This window comes from Leptodactylus fuscus, chromosome 1 (genome assembly GCF_031893055.1).
Source record: "Leptodactylus fuscus isolate aLepFus1 chromosome 1, aLepFus1.hap2, whole genome shotgun sequence".
Taxonomy (NCBI): domain Eukaryota; kingdom Metazoa; phylum Chordata; class Amphibia; order Anura; family Leptodactylidae; genus Leptodactylus; species Leptodactylus fuscus.
In genome coordinates this window covers 206,006,881-206,026,661 of record NC_134265.1, presented here as the reverse complement: position 1 = coordinate 206,026,661, position 19,781 = coordinate 206,006,881, and positions in this window count along the sequence as shown.

Genomic DNA, 19,781 nt, shown 5'->3' with positions numbered 1-19,781 from the left:
ACAGTTTGTCTGCGGCAAAATCCCATCCACACATTGCTGAAAAATTCACGCAGCAATACTACTGTGATTTCCAAAACCGTGGCAGTTTTGGAAATCGCAGCATGTTAATTATACCTATGGAAATGCTGGTGGTTATAATGGAAGCAGAAAGTATTTCTGTGAAAATCACTACATGGGGCCTTAACCTAGCAGACGCTAATCCTAACTATGCTGCAACTACATATAGCTAAATAACTAACAAAAAAAACCTTAAACTTTACTTGGCTTTTATAATTTCTGAATTTTTTAATTGACTTTCATAGAACATCCCTGATACTAAATATTAGTCCTGCTGTACGCAACCATATTCCGTCCTAGAAACAGCGTCCATATGAAGGCCACATTTGTCATACTGACCACAGTCATGTACAGGCAACTCACTGCATCACAGCAAGCCCGATTGTTACTAGACTGACTAAAAGCGATACAGAATATGGTCGTGTGCAGAAGGACTTAGTACAATGACAAATCCTTGATACAATCGATGATGACTGTTCCCTGACAATAAATGTAACTAGAGTACTCAATGCTAAATTCCCTGATACTGCAGCCTACTATGCCTTTGGGTGCATTCACACAGAGGAAAATGGTGAGGAATTTGGTGTGGAATTTCAGCGCTGAAAAAATAAGCCTCCCAAGACTTCTGCTAGCAGAAAAAGGAACCCATTGAAATCACTGGGAGGTTTTTTTTTTTTTCAGCGCTGAAATTCCACACCAAATTCCTCACCATTTTCCTTAGTTTGAATGGACCCTTTGGAGGAATCCTTGACACTAACCCTAACACTAAACAAATCCTTTGGCTCAAAAAACTGAAGAAAATAGTCACAAAATATTTTTTTTCCCAAAATATGCTGTGCATGAAAGTACGCCCGGACTGTTATTTGCTCAAAGATACATGGCATGAGACCAGGCATAGTAGTAATAAATTTTTTGTCAGAATTTTTGAGGTAAGAATAGAAGCTGAAAAATCTTAAAGGGGTTCCTTTATGGTGATCTTACAGTTGGGAATCACTGCTCTAGTCTCCTCTTTAGTCCTTCCTCATCAGTGTTTTGCATTAGTTTGCAAGCAATATCAAGAGGGGGACAAAAATACAGAACATGTGTAAGGTTAAGACCCCACATAGCGGTCCACAGCAAAAGACCCCTGTGGGAAAAAAACGCAGCGGAAACGCATAGCAATATTTCCTACAGTGCTTTTCACAGAAAGTTTACAGAGGTTTCCTCTGCGGAATCTCTGCTTCCATTATACCTGTAGGGAAACCGCTGGTGTTTCCATAGGTATAATTGACATGCTGCCATTTCTAAAGCAGTTTTGGAAATCACAGCGTGTCCACTACGCATATTTTCTGCAATGTTTGAATGGGATTTGCTAGAATCCCATCCACTTTGCAGGGACTGCAATTTTCCGCCACAGCCAAACCGTGGGGTTTATGTCACGTGGGGCCCCAGCCTTAATCTTTCCGATATTCCTCAAGGATCCTTATCTGGCTTTAATCACAGCAGAATGTCTTTGTTAAGTATCTCACCAGTGTAAGTGCCGCTTCCATTATCACTAATTGACAGACACTGCACTAAAATTCCTTCTAGGATGTGGTTTCTTAAAGCTAAACCTCAAGCCTAGAATGTATGGAAGTATTTTACAGCCAATCTCTACAGCAGTGCATTTTCTGCAGAGACAATGGAAGACTCCGTCCTGTCTTAATTCTGTGTTTGACATGGTGACATGTTGAATTTACATGCAATCCTTTGGTAATGAGCAAGTCTAACATGAAGTGTATATCTAAGTGTAGCTAGCTTAGTGTAATAAAAAAACAACTCCTTCCCAGCCATCCTCTGGCAAGCAGTTATAGCCCGCGGTGTTCCACTCTGCTCGAAAGAGTGGGAGGTTATAAATATGAATTAGTATTGAAAAAAATTGTGCCTTCTAATCTAAATCCAAATGTTATGATCTGGGTTCCTCACCAACTCCGAATGGGATCCCCCAAAGCGCTTGTCACAGTTGGTGAACAATTCACATCTAGTTAATGAGAAAAGGGAAGAGGTTTACAGGAAAGGAATTTCTTATGAGATTTTTTATTGGAGAAAGCATGAACTACAAATCTATTTCCTATCACAGTTATTGGCATTCTCATATCAAGATGCTGGTAAACCTTGTAAATGCTTTCTGAGAAATGCTCTCATTGACGTGAAATATTCACCATCAGCTCAAATGGAATTCGTCTTCACATTACAAGAAGCGGTTGCATGCCACTTTAAGGACAAAGTCATGGGAGACAGTGCTGGAAGGCCGTGATCACACACAACATGCTATGGAGAAATGGCACAAATGTGTTGAGACAGAACAAGAACTAATTGAACAAATCTCTTATTACAGCGCATAATGGGTTTGCAAACACTCACTCTAGGCCTCCATTGCAATGCTAAAGAGACTTCTTAATGGCATAATTCAAGAAGTCATCCGTCTAGCAAGGAACAAAAGTAATTCATTATACAGTATTGTTTATTTTTCCCATTCTTTGACAAGATGAATATTTTCTATAAAGTGATCTTGCCATCCACTCAGGACACTGAAGACAGGCATTGATCCCAAGCTGAGCTCCAGACACTGCCCAAACCAGATCAAACAAAAGATGATGCTCATCAGGTTCTGGGTCTTTCTTATTACAAGGAAAAGGGAAAAAAAATGAACGCTCCGCACATTTAATATGATCCTTTTAGATTCAGTATTCACTCGTGCTGGCATCTACCCAAGTCGGCGTTTCTTGAAGGGAGCAGAGGACAAAGAGCCGGACTCTCTAATGGGATGCTAGGCTTGCTGTACTATAATGAGAGAGTTCATTGGATAAAGTTAATTACGCCAGGTACACCTGTCACAATGGTTTGTTCCGTGTCAACCACTTGTGTATCTCTGTGCCTTTGTCTGACTACCCTAGTCATTGTCAGCGCAGGCCTGACCTCATTCCATTTTCTTTCATGTTTTCCAGAAAACCCATTCGATTTATTGGTAGAAATTCATTAGTGACTTACACGGAGGGGAGATCAGTAAGACCATCTTGTAGTGCCTAAATGGTCATGTCCTAGAGAATTGTTTTCTCACATTTTGTGTAGTAGTCTTAAGATGCATTCTTGTTTAGCATTTTGCATGATTAACCCTTTACCTGCTTAGAGTCACAAGGCAGATGCAGATGCATTGTGGGTATAACTGAATGAAAATGAGAAGTTTCATTGCAATATAGGAGTTAAATAGATAATGATCATATAAGATATGTGCATTAATATACTATGGGGCATATTGTAGTGGCTTCGGGCTCCTGCATTCTTGCTGTCAATTTTGATATTTTTTTGCCGGAAGCAGCCGAATTGGTGATTTGGAATATACCAAATATATATCACTAACTGAGATAGGCTCTCCAGCACAAAGAAATAATTTGTTGAAATCTCTGAGAGGAAAACTAGGGCAAAGAAAGTAAACTAAATTTTTCATTCATTTTCATAGCAGAGACATAGTCTAGCGCGCTGCACAAAGTGCGTTCATTTGTATCGGTCCCCATGCACTTCATGATCTAATTCAGTGACAATAAGAGGTTTATTTGGAAACACATGCTGGATTACTTAGTAAATCTGGAAATATTTTTGCCTTGTTTGTGTGTGCCATGCTTGGTGACATAATACTGACTAATAGAGATGAGCGAACACTAAAATGTTCGAGGTTCGAAATTCGATTCGAACAGCCGCTCAATGTTCGTGTGTTCGAACGGGTTTCGAACCCCATTATAGTCTATGGGGAACAGATACTCGTTAAGGGGGAAACCCAAATCCGTGTCTGGAGGGTCACCAAGTCCACTATGACACCCCAGGAAATGATGCCAACACCTCTGGAATGACACTGGGACAGCAGGGGAAGCATGTCTGGGGGCATCTAACACACCAAAGACCCTCTATTACCCCAACATCACAGCCTAACAACTACACACTTTACACACTCAATACCACCTCTCTGACAGTAGGAAAACACCTTGAAACATGTGTATTTGGCACTTGCAGTGAGGAGAGCTTGTCACCAGCAGTGAATTTGGCCCTTGTAGTAAGTTGAGGTTGGCACCAACATTTGTTTTGAAAATCAGGGTGGATTGAGCCTCTAACCAGCAGAGTTTGGGCAAATTCATGGTGGAGGGAGCCTCTAAAAACCCCAGTTTGGACCAATTCATGGTGGAGGGAGCCTCTAACCAGCCCAGTTTGGGCAAATTCATGGTGGAGGGAGCCTCTAAAAAACCCAGTTTGGACCAATTCATGGTGGAGGGAGCCTCTAACCAGCCCAGTTTGGGCAAATTCATGGTGGAGGGAGCCTCTAACCAGCCCAGTTTGGACCAATTAATGGTGGAGGGAGCCTCTAACCAGCCCAGTTTGGACCAATTAATGGTGGAGGGAGCCTCTAACCACCCCAGTTTGGACCAATTCATGGTGGAGGGAGCCTCTAACCAGCCCAGTTTGGGCAAATTCATGGTGGAGGGAGCCTCTAACCAGCCCAGTTTGGACCAATTAATGGTGGAGGGAGCCTCTAACCACCCCAGTTTGGACCAATTCATGGTGGAGGGAGCCTCTAAACAGCCAAGTTTGGACCAATTCATGGTGAAGGGAGCCTCTAAAAACCCGTTTGGACCAATTCATGGTGGAGGGAGCCTCTAACCAGCCCAGTTTGGGCAAATTCATGGTGGAGGGAGCCTCTAAACAGCCCAGTTTGGGCAAATTCATGGTGGAGGGAGCCTCTAACCAGCACAGTTTGGACCAATTAATGGTGGAGGGAGCCTCTAACCACCCCAGTTTGGACCAATTCATGGTGGAGGGAGCCTCTAAACAGCCAAGTTTGGACCAATTCATGGTGAAGGGAGCCTCTAAAAACCCGTTTGGACCAATTCATGGTGGAGGGAGCCTCTAACCAGCCCAGTTTGGGCAAATTCATGGTGGAGGGAGCCTCTAAACAGCCCAGTTTGGGCAAATTCATGGTGGAGGGAGCCTCTAACCAGCCCAGTTTGGACCAATTAATGGTGGAGGGAGCCTCTAACCAGCCCAGTTTGGACCAATTCATGGTGGAGGGAGCCTCTAAACAGCCAAGTTTTGGGAAATTCATGGTGGAGGGAGCCTCTAACCAGCCCAGTTTGGACCAATTCATGGTGGAGGGAGCCTCTAAAAAACCCAGTTTGGACCAATTCATGGTGGAGGGAGCCTCTAAACAGCCCAGTTTGGGCAAATTCATGGTGGAGGGAGCCTCTAACCAGCCCAGTTTGGACCAATTAATGGTGGAGGGAGCCTCTAAACAGCCCAGTTTGGGCAAATTCATGGTGGAGGGAGCCTCTAAACAGCCCAGTTTGGGCAAATTCATGGTGGAGGGAGCCTCTAACCAGCCCAGTTTGGACCAATTAATGGTGGAGGGAGCCTCTAAACAGCCCAGTTTGGGCAAATTCATGGTGGAGGGAGCCTCTAACCAGCCCAGTTTGGACCAATTAATGGTGGAGGGAGCCTCTAACCAGCCCAGTTTGGACCAATTCATGGTGGAGGGAGCCTCTAAACAGCCAAGTTTTGGGAAATTCATGGTGGAGGGAGCCTCTAACCAGCCCAGTTTGGACCAATTCATGGTGGAGGGAGCCTCTAAAAAACCCAGTTTGGACCAATTCATGGTGGAGGGAGCCTCTAACCAGCCCAGTTTGGACCAATTAATGGTGGAGGGAGCCTCTAACCAGCCCAGTTTGGACCAATTCATGGTGGAGGGAGCCTCTAAACAGCCAAGTTTTGGGAAATTCATGGTGGAGGGAGCCTCTAACCAGCCCAGTTTGGACCAATTCATGGTGGAGGGAGCCTCTAAAAAACCCAGTTTGGACCAATTCATGGTGGAGGGAGCCTCTAAACAGCCCAGTTTGGGCAAATTCATGGTGGAGGGAGCCTCTAAACAGCCCAGTTTGGGCAAATTCATGGTGGAGGGAGCCTCTAACCAGCCCAGTTTGGACCAATTAATGGTGGAGGGAGCCTCTAACCAGCCCAGTTTGGACCAATTCATGGTGGAGGGAGCCTCTAAACAGCCAAGTTTTGGGAAATTCATGGTGGAGGGAGCCTCTAACCAGCCCAGTTTGGACCAATTCATGGTGGAGGGAGCCTCTAAAAAACCCAGTTTGGACCAATTCATGGTGGAGGGAGCCTCTAAACAGCCCAGTTTGGGCAAATTCATGGTGGAGGGAGCCTCTAACCAGCCCAGTTTGGACCAATTAATGGTGCAGGGAGCCTCTAAACAGCCCAGTTTGGGCAAATTCATGGTGGAGGGAGCCTCTAAACAGCCCAGTTTGGGCAAATTCATGGTGGAGGGAGCCTCTAACCAGCCCAGTTTGGACCAATTAATGGTGGAGGGAGCCTCTAAACAGCCCAGTTTGGGCAAATTCATGGTGGAGGGAGCCTCTAACCAGCCCAGTTTGGGCAAATTCATGGTGGAGGGAGCCTCTAACCAGCCCAGTTTGGACCAATTAATGGTGGAGGGAGCCTCTAACCAGCCCAGTTTGGACCAATTCATGGTGGAGGGAGCCTCTAAACAGCCAAGTTTTGGGAAATTCATGGTGGAGGGAGCCTCTAACCAGCCCAGTTTGGACCAATTCATGGTGGAGGGAGCCTCTAAAAAACCCAGTTTGGACCAATTCATGGTGGAGGGAGCCTCTAAACAGCCCAGTTTGGGCAAATTCATGGTGGAGGGAGCCTCTAACCAGCCCAGTTTGGACCAATTAATGGTGGAGGGAGCCTCTAAACAGCCCAGTTTGGGCAAATTCATGGTGGAGGGAGCCTCTAACCAGCCCAGTTTGGACCAATTCATGGTGGAGGGAGCCTCTAACCAGCCCAGTTTGGGCAAATTCATGGTGGAGGGAGCCTCTAACCAGCCCAGTTTGGACCAATTAATGGTGGAGGGAGCCTCTAACCAGCCCAGTTTGGACCAATTCATGGTGGAGGGAGCCTCTAACCAGCCCAGTTTGGACCAATTAATGGTGGAGGGAGCCTCTAAACAGCCAAGTTTTGGGAAATTCATGGTGGAGGGAGCCTCTAACCAGCTCAGTTTGGACCAATTCATGGTGGAGGGAGCCTCTAAACAGCCCAGTTTGGGCAAATTCATGGTGGAGGGAGCCTCTAACCAGCCCAGTTTGGACCAATTAATGGTGGAGGGAGCCTCTAACCAGCCCAGTTTGGACCAATTCATGGTGGAGGGAGCCTCTAACCAGCCCAGTTTGGACCAATTAATGGTGGAGGGAGCCTCTAAACAGCCAAGTTTTGGGAAATTCATGGTGGAGGGAGCCTCTAACCAGCCCAGTTTGGACCAATTCATGGTGGAGGGAGCCTCTAAACAGCCCAGTTTGGGCAAATTCATGGTGGAGGGAGCCTCTAAAAAACCCAGTTTGGACCAATTCATGGTGGAGGGAGCCTCTAATTAGCCCAGTTTGGACCAATTAATTGTGGAGGGAGCCTCTAACCAGCCCAGTTTGGACCAATTAATGGTGGAGGGAGCCTCTAACCAGCCCAGTTTGGACCAATTCATGGTGGAGGGAGCCTCTAAAAAACCCAGTTTGGACCAATTCATGGTGGAGGGAGCCTCTAATTAGCCCAGTTTGGACCAATTAATTGTGGAGGGAGCCTCTAACCAGCCCAGTTTGGACCAATTAATGGTGGAGGGAGCCTCTAACCAGCCCAGTTTGGACCAATTCATGGTGGAGGGAGCCTCTAAACAGCCCAGTTTGGGCAAATTCATGGTGGAAGGAGCCTCTAACCAGCAGAGTTGTGGGAAAGCAGGGTGGAGGGAGCCTCTAACCAGCAGAGTTGGTGGAAATCAGGGTGGAGGGAGCCTCTAACCAGCAGAGTTGGGGGAAATCATGTTGGAGGGAGCCTAGTATTAGCAGAATTGTGCAACGCTTATGGTGGATGAGTATGAGGATGCGGAGGAATTGGAGAGGTTGAGTACAGACATGGAGTTTCATGTTGGGGTGCTTTACACAGGTGGGCACAAAAATGACGGCTCTACCCAGTGGTGGTTCATTTTTATCAAAGTGAGCCGGTCGGCACTCTCAGCTGACAGACGGGTGCGCTTGTCAGTGATGATGCCACCGGCTGCACTGAACACCCTCTCAGATAGGACGCTGGCGGCAGGACAGGACAGCACCTCCAAGGCATATAGGGCAAGTTCAAGCCACAGGTCCAACTTCGACACCCAATACGTGTAGGGCGCAGAGGGGTCGGAGAGGACAGGGCTGTGGTCGGAAAGGTATTCCCGCAACATGCGCCTATACTTCTCACGCCTGGTGACACTAGGACCCTCCGTGGCGGCACTTTGGCGAGGGGGTGCCATCAAGGTGTCCCAGACCTTAGACAGTGTGCCCCTCGTTTGTGTGGACCGGTGAGAACTTGGTTGCCTACTGGAGGAACTGCCCTCCCTGCCGCCACTGTCACATGCTGGAAACATCTCCATCATATTCTGCACCAATTGCCTGTGGCAAGCATTGATGCGATTGGCCCTCCCCTCTACCGGAATAAAAGACGAGATGTTGTTTTTATACCGGGGGTCAAGGATAGCAAAGATCCAGTACTGGTTGTCCTCCATGATTTTGACAATACGCTTGTCGGTTGTAAAGCACCCCAACATGAACTCAGCCATGTCTGCCACAGTGTTAGTTGGCATGACTCCTCTGGCCCCACCGGAAAGTTCAATCTCCATTTCCTCCTCATCCTCCATGTCTACCCATCCGCGCTGCAACAATGGGACGATTCGAAGTTGCCCGGAAGCCTCCTGTATCACCATCACATCATCGGACAACTCTTCTTCCTCCTCCTCCTCCTCCTCCTCCTCCTCCTCCTCCTCCATTAAACGCAGTGAAGCGGACAGATGTGTGGACCTACTCTCCAGCTGTGACGGATCGGATGCTATCCCTAACTCCTCTGTGTGATCTGAGTTATCCCTGATGTCAATCAGGGATTCTCTCAGAACACACAAGAGCGGGATTGTAAGGCTCACCATCGCATCCTCAGAGCTCACCCTCCTTGTGGACTCCTCAAAGACCCGTAGGATGTCACAAAGGTCTCTCATCCATGGCCACTCATGGATGTGAAACTGAGGCAGCTGACTTTGTGGCACCCTAGGGTTTTGTAGCTGGTATTCCATCAAAGGTCTCTGCTGCTCAACCACTCTATTCAACATCTGAAACGTTGAGTTCCAGCGTGTGGGGACGTCGCACAAAAGCCGGTGTTGTGGCACATGCAGGCGTTGCTGGAGAGATTTTAAGCTAGCAGCGGCTACTGTCGACTTGCGAAAGTGGGCGCACATGCGCCGCACTTTCACCAGTAGCTCTGGAACATTGGGGTAGCTCTTTAGGAAACGTTGCACCACTAGGTTGAAGACGTGGGCCAGGCATGGAACATGTTGGAGTCCGGCAAGCTCCAGAGCTGCTACCAGGTTCCGGCCGTTATCACAAACGACCATGCCTGGGCCCAGGTGCAGCGGCTCAAACCATATTGCCGTCTCATCGAGGAGGGCATCCCTCACCTCGGAGGCAGTGTGCTGTCTGTCCCCCAAGCTGATCAGCTTCAGCACAGCCTGCTGACGTCTACCAACGCCAGTGCTGCAACGTTTCCAACTCGTAGCTGGGGTCAATCTAACAGCGGAGGAGGAGGCGGTGGCGGAGGAGGAGGCGGTGGCGGAGGAGGAGGCGGTAGAGGAGGAGGAGGAGGGGGGTGTTCTTCTCGTGTCCCTGCCAGGAATGTTAGGCGGGGAGACGAGGTACACCGGGCCAGTTTGGGAAGCAGTCCCAGCCTCAACTACATTCACCCAGTGTGCCGTCAGTGAAATGTAGCGTCCCTGTCCGCATGCACTTGTCCACGCGTCGGTGGTCAAGTGGACCTTTGTGCAAAGCGCGGAACTAAGGGCCCGCCTGATGTTGAGTGACACGTGCTGGTGCAAGGCGGGGACGGCACACCGGGAGAAGTAGTGACGGCTAGGGACGGCATAGCGAGGTGCCGCAGTTGCCATCAGGTCCAGGAAGGCGGGAGTTTCAACAAGCCGGAACGCCAACATCTCCTGGGCCAGCAGTTTAGCGATGTTGGCGTTCAAGGCTTGCGCGTGTGGGTGGTTAGCAGTGTATTTCTGCCGCCGCTCCAATGTCTGAGAGATGGTGGGTTGTTGTAAAGAAACGCCTGATGGTGCCTTTGATGGTGCAGGAGAAGGAGATAAGACAGGACCAGGGGAGGATGAGGTAGAAGTCAACAAAGTGGCGGAGGCAGATGAAGTGGTGTCCTGGCTCGTCCTCTGGAGTGCATCGCCAGCACAGTCAGCAGTGGCAGTGGCAGAGGCAGAGGCAGAGGCAGTGGCAGTGGCGTGAACGGCAGGCGGCCTTTGTCCTGCCGTTGCTGCCTGCCACTGATTCCAGTGCTTGGATTCCAAATGACGGCGCATTGAAGTGGTGGACAGGTTGCTCTTCTCAGAGCCCCTAATCAATTTCGAGAGGCAAATTGTGCAGACAACACTATATCTGTCCTCGGCGCATTCCTTGAAAAAACTCCACACCTTCGAGAAACGTGCCCTCGAGGTGGGAGTTTTTCGGGGCTGGGTACGAACTGGAACATCTTGGGAGATTCCGGGTGTGGCCTGGCTTCGCCTAAGCTGCTGACCTCTGCCTCTGCCTCTAGCTACCCTTTTTGGTGCTGCACCTGCCTCAACATCCACACTACTTTCCCCGCTTGACATCCCCCCTGTCCAGGTCGGGTCAGTGTCCTCATCATCCACCACTTCCTCTTCCAACTCCTGTCTCATCTCCTCCTCCCGCACAATGCGCCAGTCAACTGGATGCCCTGACGGCAACTGCGTCACATCATCGTCGATGAGGGTGGGTTGCTGGTCATCCACCACCAAATCGAACGGAGATGGAGGAGACTCTAGTGTTTGAGCATCTGGACACAGATGCTCCTCTGTTAGGTTCGTGGAATCGTGACGTGGAGAGGCAGGTTGAGGGACAATGAAAGGAGCGGAGAACAGCTCTGGGGAGCAGGGACAGTTTGGGTTATTGTTCTGTAAAGCTTCGGAATTTTGGGAGGAAGGAAGACAAGACTGTTGGGTAATAGGAGGAGAGGAGGCAGAGTCTGACTGGCTGCTGGACAATGTGCTGTAAGCGTTCTCTGACAGCCATTGCAAGACCTGTTCCTGGTTCTCGGGCCTACTAAGGTTTGTACCCTGCAGTTTAGTTAATGTGGCAAGCAACCCTGGCACTGTGGAGTGGCGCAATGCTTGCTGCCCCACAGGAGTAGGCACGGGACGCCCTGTGGCTTCACTGCTACCTTGCTCCCCAGAACCATTCCCCCGACCTCGCCCACGGCCTCGTCCACGTCCCTTTCCGGGAGCCTTGCGCATTTTGAATTCCTAGTTAGAAATTGGCACTGTATACCAGTAGTAAAAATTGTGGGTGCACGTAACCCCAATATATTCTTTGAATTCCCAGTCAGACACTGGCACTATATGGCAGTAGCAAGAAATGAGGGTATTTGTATTCCCAATATATTCTTTGAATTCCCAGTCAGACAATGGCACTGTATACCAGTAGTAAAAATTGTGGGTGCACGTAACCCCAATATATTCTTTGAATTACCAGTCAGAAACTGGCACTATATGGCAGTAGCAAGAAATGAGGGTATTTATAACCCCAATATATTCTTTGAATTCCCAGTCAGACAATGGCACTGTATACCAGTAGTAAAAATTGTGGGTGCACGTAACCCCAATATATTCTTTGAATTCCCAGTCAGACACTGGCACTATATGGCAGTAGCAAGAAATGAGGGTATTTGTATTCCCAATATATTCTTTGAATTCCCAGTCAGACAATGGCACTGTATACCAGTAGTAAAAATTGTGGGTGCACGTAACCCCAATATATTCTTTGAATTCCCAGTCAGACACTGGCACTATATGGCAGTAGCAAGAAATGAGGGTATTTGTATTCCCAATATATTCTTTGAATTCCCAGTCAGACAATGGCACTGTATACCAGTAGTAAAAATTGTGGGTGCACGTAACCCCAATATATTCTTTGAATTCCCAGTCAGACACTGGCACTATATGGCAGTAGCAAGAAATGAGGGTATTTGTATTCCCAATATATTCTTTGAATTCCCAGTCAGACAATGGCACTGTATACCAGTAGTAAAAATTGTGGGTGCACGTAACCCCAATATATTCTTTGAATTACCAGTCAGAAACTGGCACTATATGGCAGTAGCAAGAAATGAGGGTATTTGTATTCCCAATATACTCTTTGAATTCCCAGTCAGACAATGGCACTGTATACCAGTAGTAAAAATTGTGGGTGCACGTAACCCCAATATATTCTTTGAATTACCAGTCAGAAACTGGCACTATATGGCAGTAGCAAGAAATGAGGGTATTTGTATTCCCAATATACTCTTTGAATTCCCAGTCAGACAATGGCACTGTATACCAGTAGTAAAAATTGTGGGTGCACGTAACCCCAATATATTCTTTGAATTACCAGTCAGAAACTGGCACTATATGGCAGTAGCAAGAAATGAGGGTATTTATAACCCCAATATATTCTTTGAATTCCCAGTCAGACAATGGCACTGTATACCAGTAGTAAAAATTGTGGGTGCACGTAACCCCAATATATTCTTTGAATTCCCAGTCAGACACTGGCACTATATGGCAGTAGCAAGAAATGAGGGTATTTGTATTCCCAATATATTCTTTGAATTCCCAGTCAGACAATGGCACTGTATACCAGTAGTAAAAATTGTGGGTGCACGTAACCCCAATATATTCTTTGAATTACCAGTCAGAAACTGGCACTATATGGCAGTAGCAAGAAATGAGGGTATTTGTATTCCCAATATACTCTTTGAATTCCCAGTCAGACAATGGCACTGTATACCAGTAGTAAAAATTGTGGGTGCACGTAACCCCAATATATTCTTTGAATTACCAGTCAGAAACTGGCACTATATGGCAGTAGCAAGAAATGAGGGTATTTGTATTCCCAATATACTCTTTGAATTCCCAGTCAGACAATGGCACTGTATACCAGTAGTAAAAATTGTGGGTGCACGTAACCCCAATATATTCTTTGAATTACCAGTCAGAAACTGGCACTATATGGCAGTAGCAAGAAATGAGGGTATTTGTATTCCCAATATACTCTTTGAATTCCCAGTCAGACAATGGCACTGTATACCAGTAGTAAAAATTGTGGGTGCACGTAACCCCAATATATTCTTTGAATTACCAGTCAGAAACTGGCACTATATGGCAGTAGCAAGAAATGAGGGTATTTATAACCCCAATATATTCTTTGAATTCCCAGTCAGACAATGGCACTGTATACCAGTAGTAAAAATTGTGGGTGCACGTAACCCCAATATATTCTTTGAATTCCCAGTCAGACACTGGCACTATATGGCAGTAGCAAGAAATGAGGGTATTTGTATTCCCAATATATTCTTTGAATTCCCAGTCAGACAATGGCACTGTATACCAGTAGTAAAAATTGTGGGTGCACGTAACCCCAATATATTCTTTGAATTACCAGTCAGAAACTGGCACTATATGGCAGTAGCAAGAAATGAGGGTATTTGTATTCCCAATATACTCTTTGAATTCCCAGTCAGACAATGGCACTGTATACCAGTAGTAAAAATTGTGGGTGCACGTAACCCCAATATATTCTTTGAATTACCAGTCAGAAACTGGCACTATATGGCAGTAGCAAGAAATGAGGGTATTTGTATTCCCAATATACTCTTTGAATTCCCAGTCAGACAATGGCACTGTATACCAGTAGTAAAAATTGTGGGTGCACGTAACCCCAATATATTCTTTGAATTACCAGTCAGAAACTGGCACTATATGGCAGTAGCAAGAAATGAGGGTATTTATAACCTCAATATATTCTTTGAATTCCCAGTCAGACAATGGCACTGTATACCAGTAGTAAAAATTGTGGGTGCACGTAACCCCAATATATTCTTTGAATTCCCAGTCAGACACTGGCACTATATGGCAGTAGCAAGAAATGAGGGTATTTGTATTCCCAATATATTCTTTGAATTCCCAGTCAGACACTGGCACTATATGGCAGTAGCAAGAAATGAGGGTATTTGTATTCCCAATATATTCTTTGAATTCCCAGTCAGACAATGGCACTGTATACCAGTAGTAAAAATTGTGGGTGCACGTAACCCCAATATATTCTTTGAATTCCCAGTCAGACACTGGCACTATATGGCAGTAGCAAGAAATGAGGGTATTTGTATTCCCAATATATTCTTTGAATTCCCAGTCAGACAATGGCACTGTATACCAGTAGTAAAAATTGTGGGTGCACGTAACCCCAATATATTCTTTGAATTCCCAGTCAGACACTGGCACTATATGGCAGTAGCAAGAAATGAGGGTATTTGTATTCCCAATATATTCTTTGAATTCCCAGTCAGACAATGGCACTGTATACCAGTAGTAAAAATTGTGGGTGCACGTAACCCCAATATATTCTTTGAATTCCCAGTCAGACACTGGCACTATATGGCAGTAGCAAGAAATGAGGGTATTTGTATTCCCAATATATTCTTTGAATTCCCAGTCAGACAATGGCACTGTATACCAGTAGTAAAAATTGTGGGTGCACGTAACCCCAATATATTCTTTGAATTACCAGTCAGAAACTGGCACTATATGGCAGTAGCAAGAAATGAGGGTATTTGTATTCCCAATATACTCTTTGAATTCCCAGTCAGACAATGGCACTGTATACCAGTAGTAAAAATTGTGGGTGCACGTAACCCCAATATATTCTTTGAATTACCAGTCAGAAACTGGCACTATATGGCAGTAGCAAGAAATGAGGGTATTTGTATTCCCAATATATTCTTTGAATTCCCAGTCAGACAATGGCACTGTATACCAGTAGTAAAAATTGTGGGTGTATATAGCCCCAATTCTATTGCTAGGGGACTTGCAGGGTATTTCTGGGGTGAAGGTGGGGGGGCACACCGTTGGAACGGGTATCGGGGTATATATCGGGTATACGGGAATACACTGACAGTGTATTCCATTCAGGATCCTGGGAAAGCTGGGTTGCGGCGATTGAGCCCGTCAGTGCCACGTTACACTGACAAGCTTCTCCCTGGAATTTAGCTCTTACAAGAGCTGTTGGTTGTCTTCTCCTTCCTATCCTAGCCTGTCCCTGCCTACCCAGAATCTAAGCCCTAGCTAACTGGACGGAAACCTCCGTCCCCGGTGAATTGCAAGCTCAGAATGACGCGAAGCTGGGCGTCGCTGTTCTTTTAAATTAGAGGTCACATGTTTTCGGCAGCCAATGGGTTTTGCCTACTTTTTTCAACGTCACCGGTGTCGTAGTTCCTGTCCCACCTACCCTGCGCTGTTATTGGAGCAAAAAAGGCGCCAGGGAAGGTGGGAGGGGAATCGAGTAATGGCGCACTTTACCACGCGGTGTTCGATTCGATTCGAACATGCCGAACAGCCTAATATCCGATCGAACATGAGTTCGATAGAACACTGTTCGCTCATCTCTACTGACTAATAATTAAAGAATAATTTGGCATGACAAGTATTTTATTTGCTACATGATGAGAGTCCCCGGGTGCGCACATAGAGGACTCACCTTGTACAGGCATCAGAAATAATCTCACCAAATTAACACTTTTATGACACTTTCTGTTAAGGAAGGATGATGAAATATTCCTTTTTTAATAACCATTTCATGAATTCAGCAAATAATGGGGATAATCTGGACAGCCCATGCAAGATGAGGTATAACGCATTTAAAAATTAAAGAATCACATTTTACCAATTTAAATTCCATTCCTTCCAAAGGAAAAAATATCTCTATGAGGTGAAGACAATCTTACCATGTGCACATGTTAGGCTTCCACGGGATCTGGACTCATCCTTATTATAAACTGCAGAATACAGTCAAACTAGATGAAATGTTAATGAACATTAACTAGAGCACCTGCCTGAGTCATTTCCAGTAACTTGACACACTCATGGTAAATGCTCACTAGGGGAAACGATATATCCCGAGATTTTATAAGGAGCAAGGGTGACACCAAGTGGCGAACTAAGTGCTAAGGTGCAATCTCACAGCTTTAACATCAGTTAGGCAAAGGCCCCAGGTAGCGAGCTGCAGCCAAAAAGCGCTAAGGAACAAACCGTGACAGAATGCATCGTGTTTTTCTTTCTGCAGAAAGTCTGCAGAGTTTTTTCTTTGCTCACTTTCTTCCTCTATTGTAACTATATGGAAAATATGACATGCTGTGATTTACAAAAACTCATTGGTTTTTGAAATCAAAGCATTTCCGCTGTATATTTTTTTTCTGCAAAGTGTGGATGAAGTTAATCAGAATCCCATCCACCCTATTGTTTATACTACGTTAAAGACATTTCCAAAGTATATCTAGTCTGATCGTGTCTACAATGGGTTTTACTGCCAGTCCAATGACATTGTCCTGTCTATGGAGTGACAGACCTATACCAGGGGCCACTACTGATCATGCATGTTGGACATTCCTATTGTCCAATTCCCTATAGATATGTGGCACAGTGGAAATAACATGCATGTTCACGGTATCTAGACAGGTCCGATAACTGTCGACATTTAGCCGCTATAGCCGATAGGGAATGTACATTATGTCTATGCAGAGGTTATTGCTGTACAAAAAAATATCTTACTTAAACTAAAAAAATTATTGTTTTTAAGCTCCTTGTAAATGTCACAAAAAACTCAGATAGCAAACTGACCTAGCCCATGGACGTCTGCAAGGGCCTAACACCGAGCCACTGTGCCTAGGCAAGTACATAATGTAACAGAGATTTTTTTTTTTTTACACATACATAGGGAGGTATGGTTGCTATAGTATGGCAGCAGCATCAGAAAGGTGCCATTTGGAAAATATGGTGGCACTTGATACATGTAAAAAAAAAAAAGAAATATTATTTTAATTAAAACATGTCCATAAATTTCACTAAATACTTTTAATAATATTGTGTTTAGAGCCTCATTTCGGCTCTCTATGATCATTTAATCCTCGCAAAGGTATCCATATCTGAGGCCCCGGCTCTGACACGTTGGCGCACCAATATTCCTGAGCTGACGGATGAGACATTCCAGGACATTTTGGAATCCCCCTTGTATGTTTCACCCTCGGCCAATAACAAGCTGATCCAAATATTTATTCTGCATCAATGCTACTTGACCCCGGCCCGTCTTCATAAGATGGGTCGGCTGTGGAGCCCGAATTGTGTTAGGTGCCTTTTGTGTTAGGTGACTTTTGACAGTTGGTATGGAGTTGCCCGGTAATACATGACTTCTGGTAATACATGACTCACGATCCCCGTCTGTTTCCCAATGGAGGAAATTGGTTAATTCGATCCTCCCGTTCAACCAGATTATACAGTCCTATGAAAAAGTTTGGGCACCCCTATTAATCTTAATCATTTTTAGTTCTAAATATTTTGGTATTTGCAGCAGCCATTTCAGTTTGATATATCTAATAACTGATGGACACAGTAATATTTCAGGATTGAAATGAGGTTTATTGTACTAACAGAAAATGTGCAATATGCATTAAACCAAAATTTGACCGGTGCAAAAGTATGGGCACCTCAACAGAAAAGTGACATTAATATTTAGTAGATCCTCCTTTTGCAAAGATAACAGCCTCTAGTCGCTTCCTGTAGCTTTTAATCAGTTCCTGGATCCTGGATAAAGGTATTTTGGACAAACAATTCAAGTTCAGTTCAGTTAGATGGTCGCCGAGCATGGACAGCCCGCTTCAAATCATCCCACAGATGTTCAATGATATTCAGGTCTGGGGACTGGGATGGCCATTCCAGAACATTGTAATTGTTCCTCTGCATGAATGCCTGAGGATTTGGAGCGGTGTTTTGGATCATTGTCTTGCTGAAATATCCATCCCCGGCGTAACTTCAACTTCGTCACTGATTCTTGAACATTATTCTCAAGAATCTGCTGATACTGAGTGGAATCCATGAGACCCTCAACTTTAACAAGATTCCCGGTGCCGGCATTGGCCACACAGCCCCAAAGCATGATGGAACCTCCACCAAATTTTACAGTGGGTAGCATGTGTTTTTCTTGGAATGCTGTTTCTTTTTGGACGCCATGCATAACGCCTTTTTTTATAACCAAACAACTCAATTTTTGTTTCCAAAATGAAGCTGCCTTGTCCAAATGTGCTTTTTCATACCTCAGGCAACTCTATTTGTGGCGTACGTGCAGAAACGGCTTCTTTCTCATCACTCTCCCATACAGCTTCTATTTGTGCAAAGTGCGCTGTATAGTTGACCGATGCACAGTGACACCATCTGCAGCAAGATGATGCTGCAGCTCTTTGGAGGTGGTCTGTGGATTGTCCTTGACTGTTCTCACCATTCTTCTTCTCTGCCTTTCTGATATTTTTCTTGGCCTGCCACTTCTGGGCTTAACAAGAACTGTCCCTGTGGTCTTCCATTTCCTTACTATGTTCCTCACAGTGGAAACTGACAGGTTAAATCTCTGAGACAACTTTTTGTATCCTTCCCCTGAACAACTATGTTGAACAATCTTTGTTTTCAGATCATTTGAGAGTTGTTTTGAGTAGCCCATGATGCCACTCTTCAGAGGAGATTCAAATAGGAGATCAACTTGCAATTGGCCACCTTAAATACCTTTTCTTATGATTGGATACATCTGGCTATGAAGTTCAAAGCTCACTGAGGTTACAAAACCAATTTTGTGCTTCAGTAAGTCAGTAAAAAGTAGTTAGGGGAATTCAAATCAATAAAATGATAAGGGTGCCCATACTTTTGCACCGGTCAAATTTTGGTTTAATGCATATTGCACATTTTCTGTTAGTACAATAAACCTCATTTCAATCCTGAAATATTACTGTGTCCATCAGTTATTAGATATATCAAACTGAAATGGCTGTTGCAAACACCAAAATATTTAGAACAAAAAATGATTAAGATTAATAAGGGTGCCCAAACTTTTTCATAGGACTGTATATAAAGGTCGGGGCTGCCCCCAGAAATTCATCAAGTTTTGGGGAGCATGGTGCGACTCTCCTCTTAACCAGTATTCTTCCCCCTTGATGCACTCAGTGTTGGGCGCCTTTGAGTCCTGAGAGAGAGACATGTTGAATGGAGCTGTAGGCCCCTTGTGTTGGGTTTCTATGGAGCTGCTGACGCCGAGGCACTTCCTTCCTGTTTCACTTCTTTTGTGCGAGGGGTCAGGCCTGGGTTGGGGTGGCGCTGTGGCAGATCTTTGTTTGTTTGTTTGGAACCCTTTTCTTTTCCTTAATTTTGTATTGTGTATGCACTCCCCTGATTGTATTGTTTATTTTGTTATATTTTCTTCAATAAAAGGAGTTTAAAAAAAAATAATATTGTGTTTACCTTTTCTTTCTTTTACAGCAATTTTTATAATTCAGTAAATTATATAATAGTATCATTTGCATTAGAAATATGCAAATAAGACCCCCTTAGTGGAAAAGAGGAATTTGCTCTAGCACAACCATTTGGAAGTTATTCCCCTATAGATCAATGCCTGATTTTCTTGAAGCCTAGTAGCATAATTTGTCGATTCTGCAGATAGCGTTTTCAAGGTTATTGCCTCTCATCAGTGCAGAACAGGGTACTATGTAAG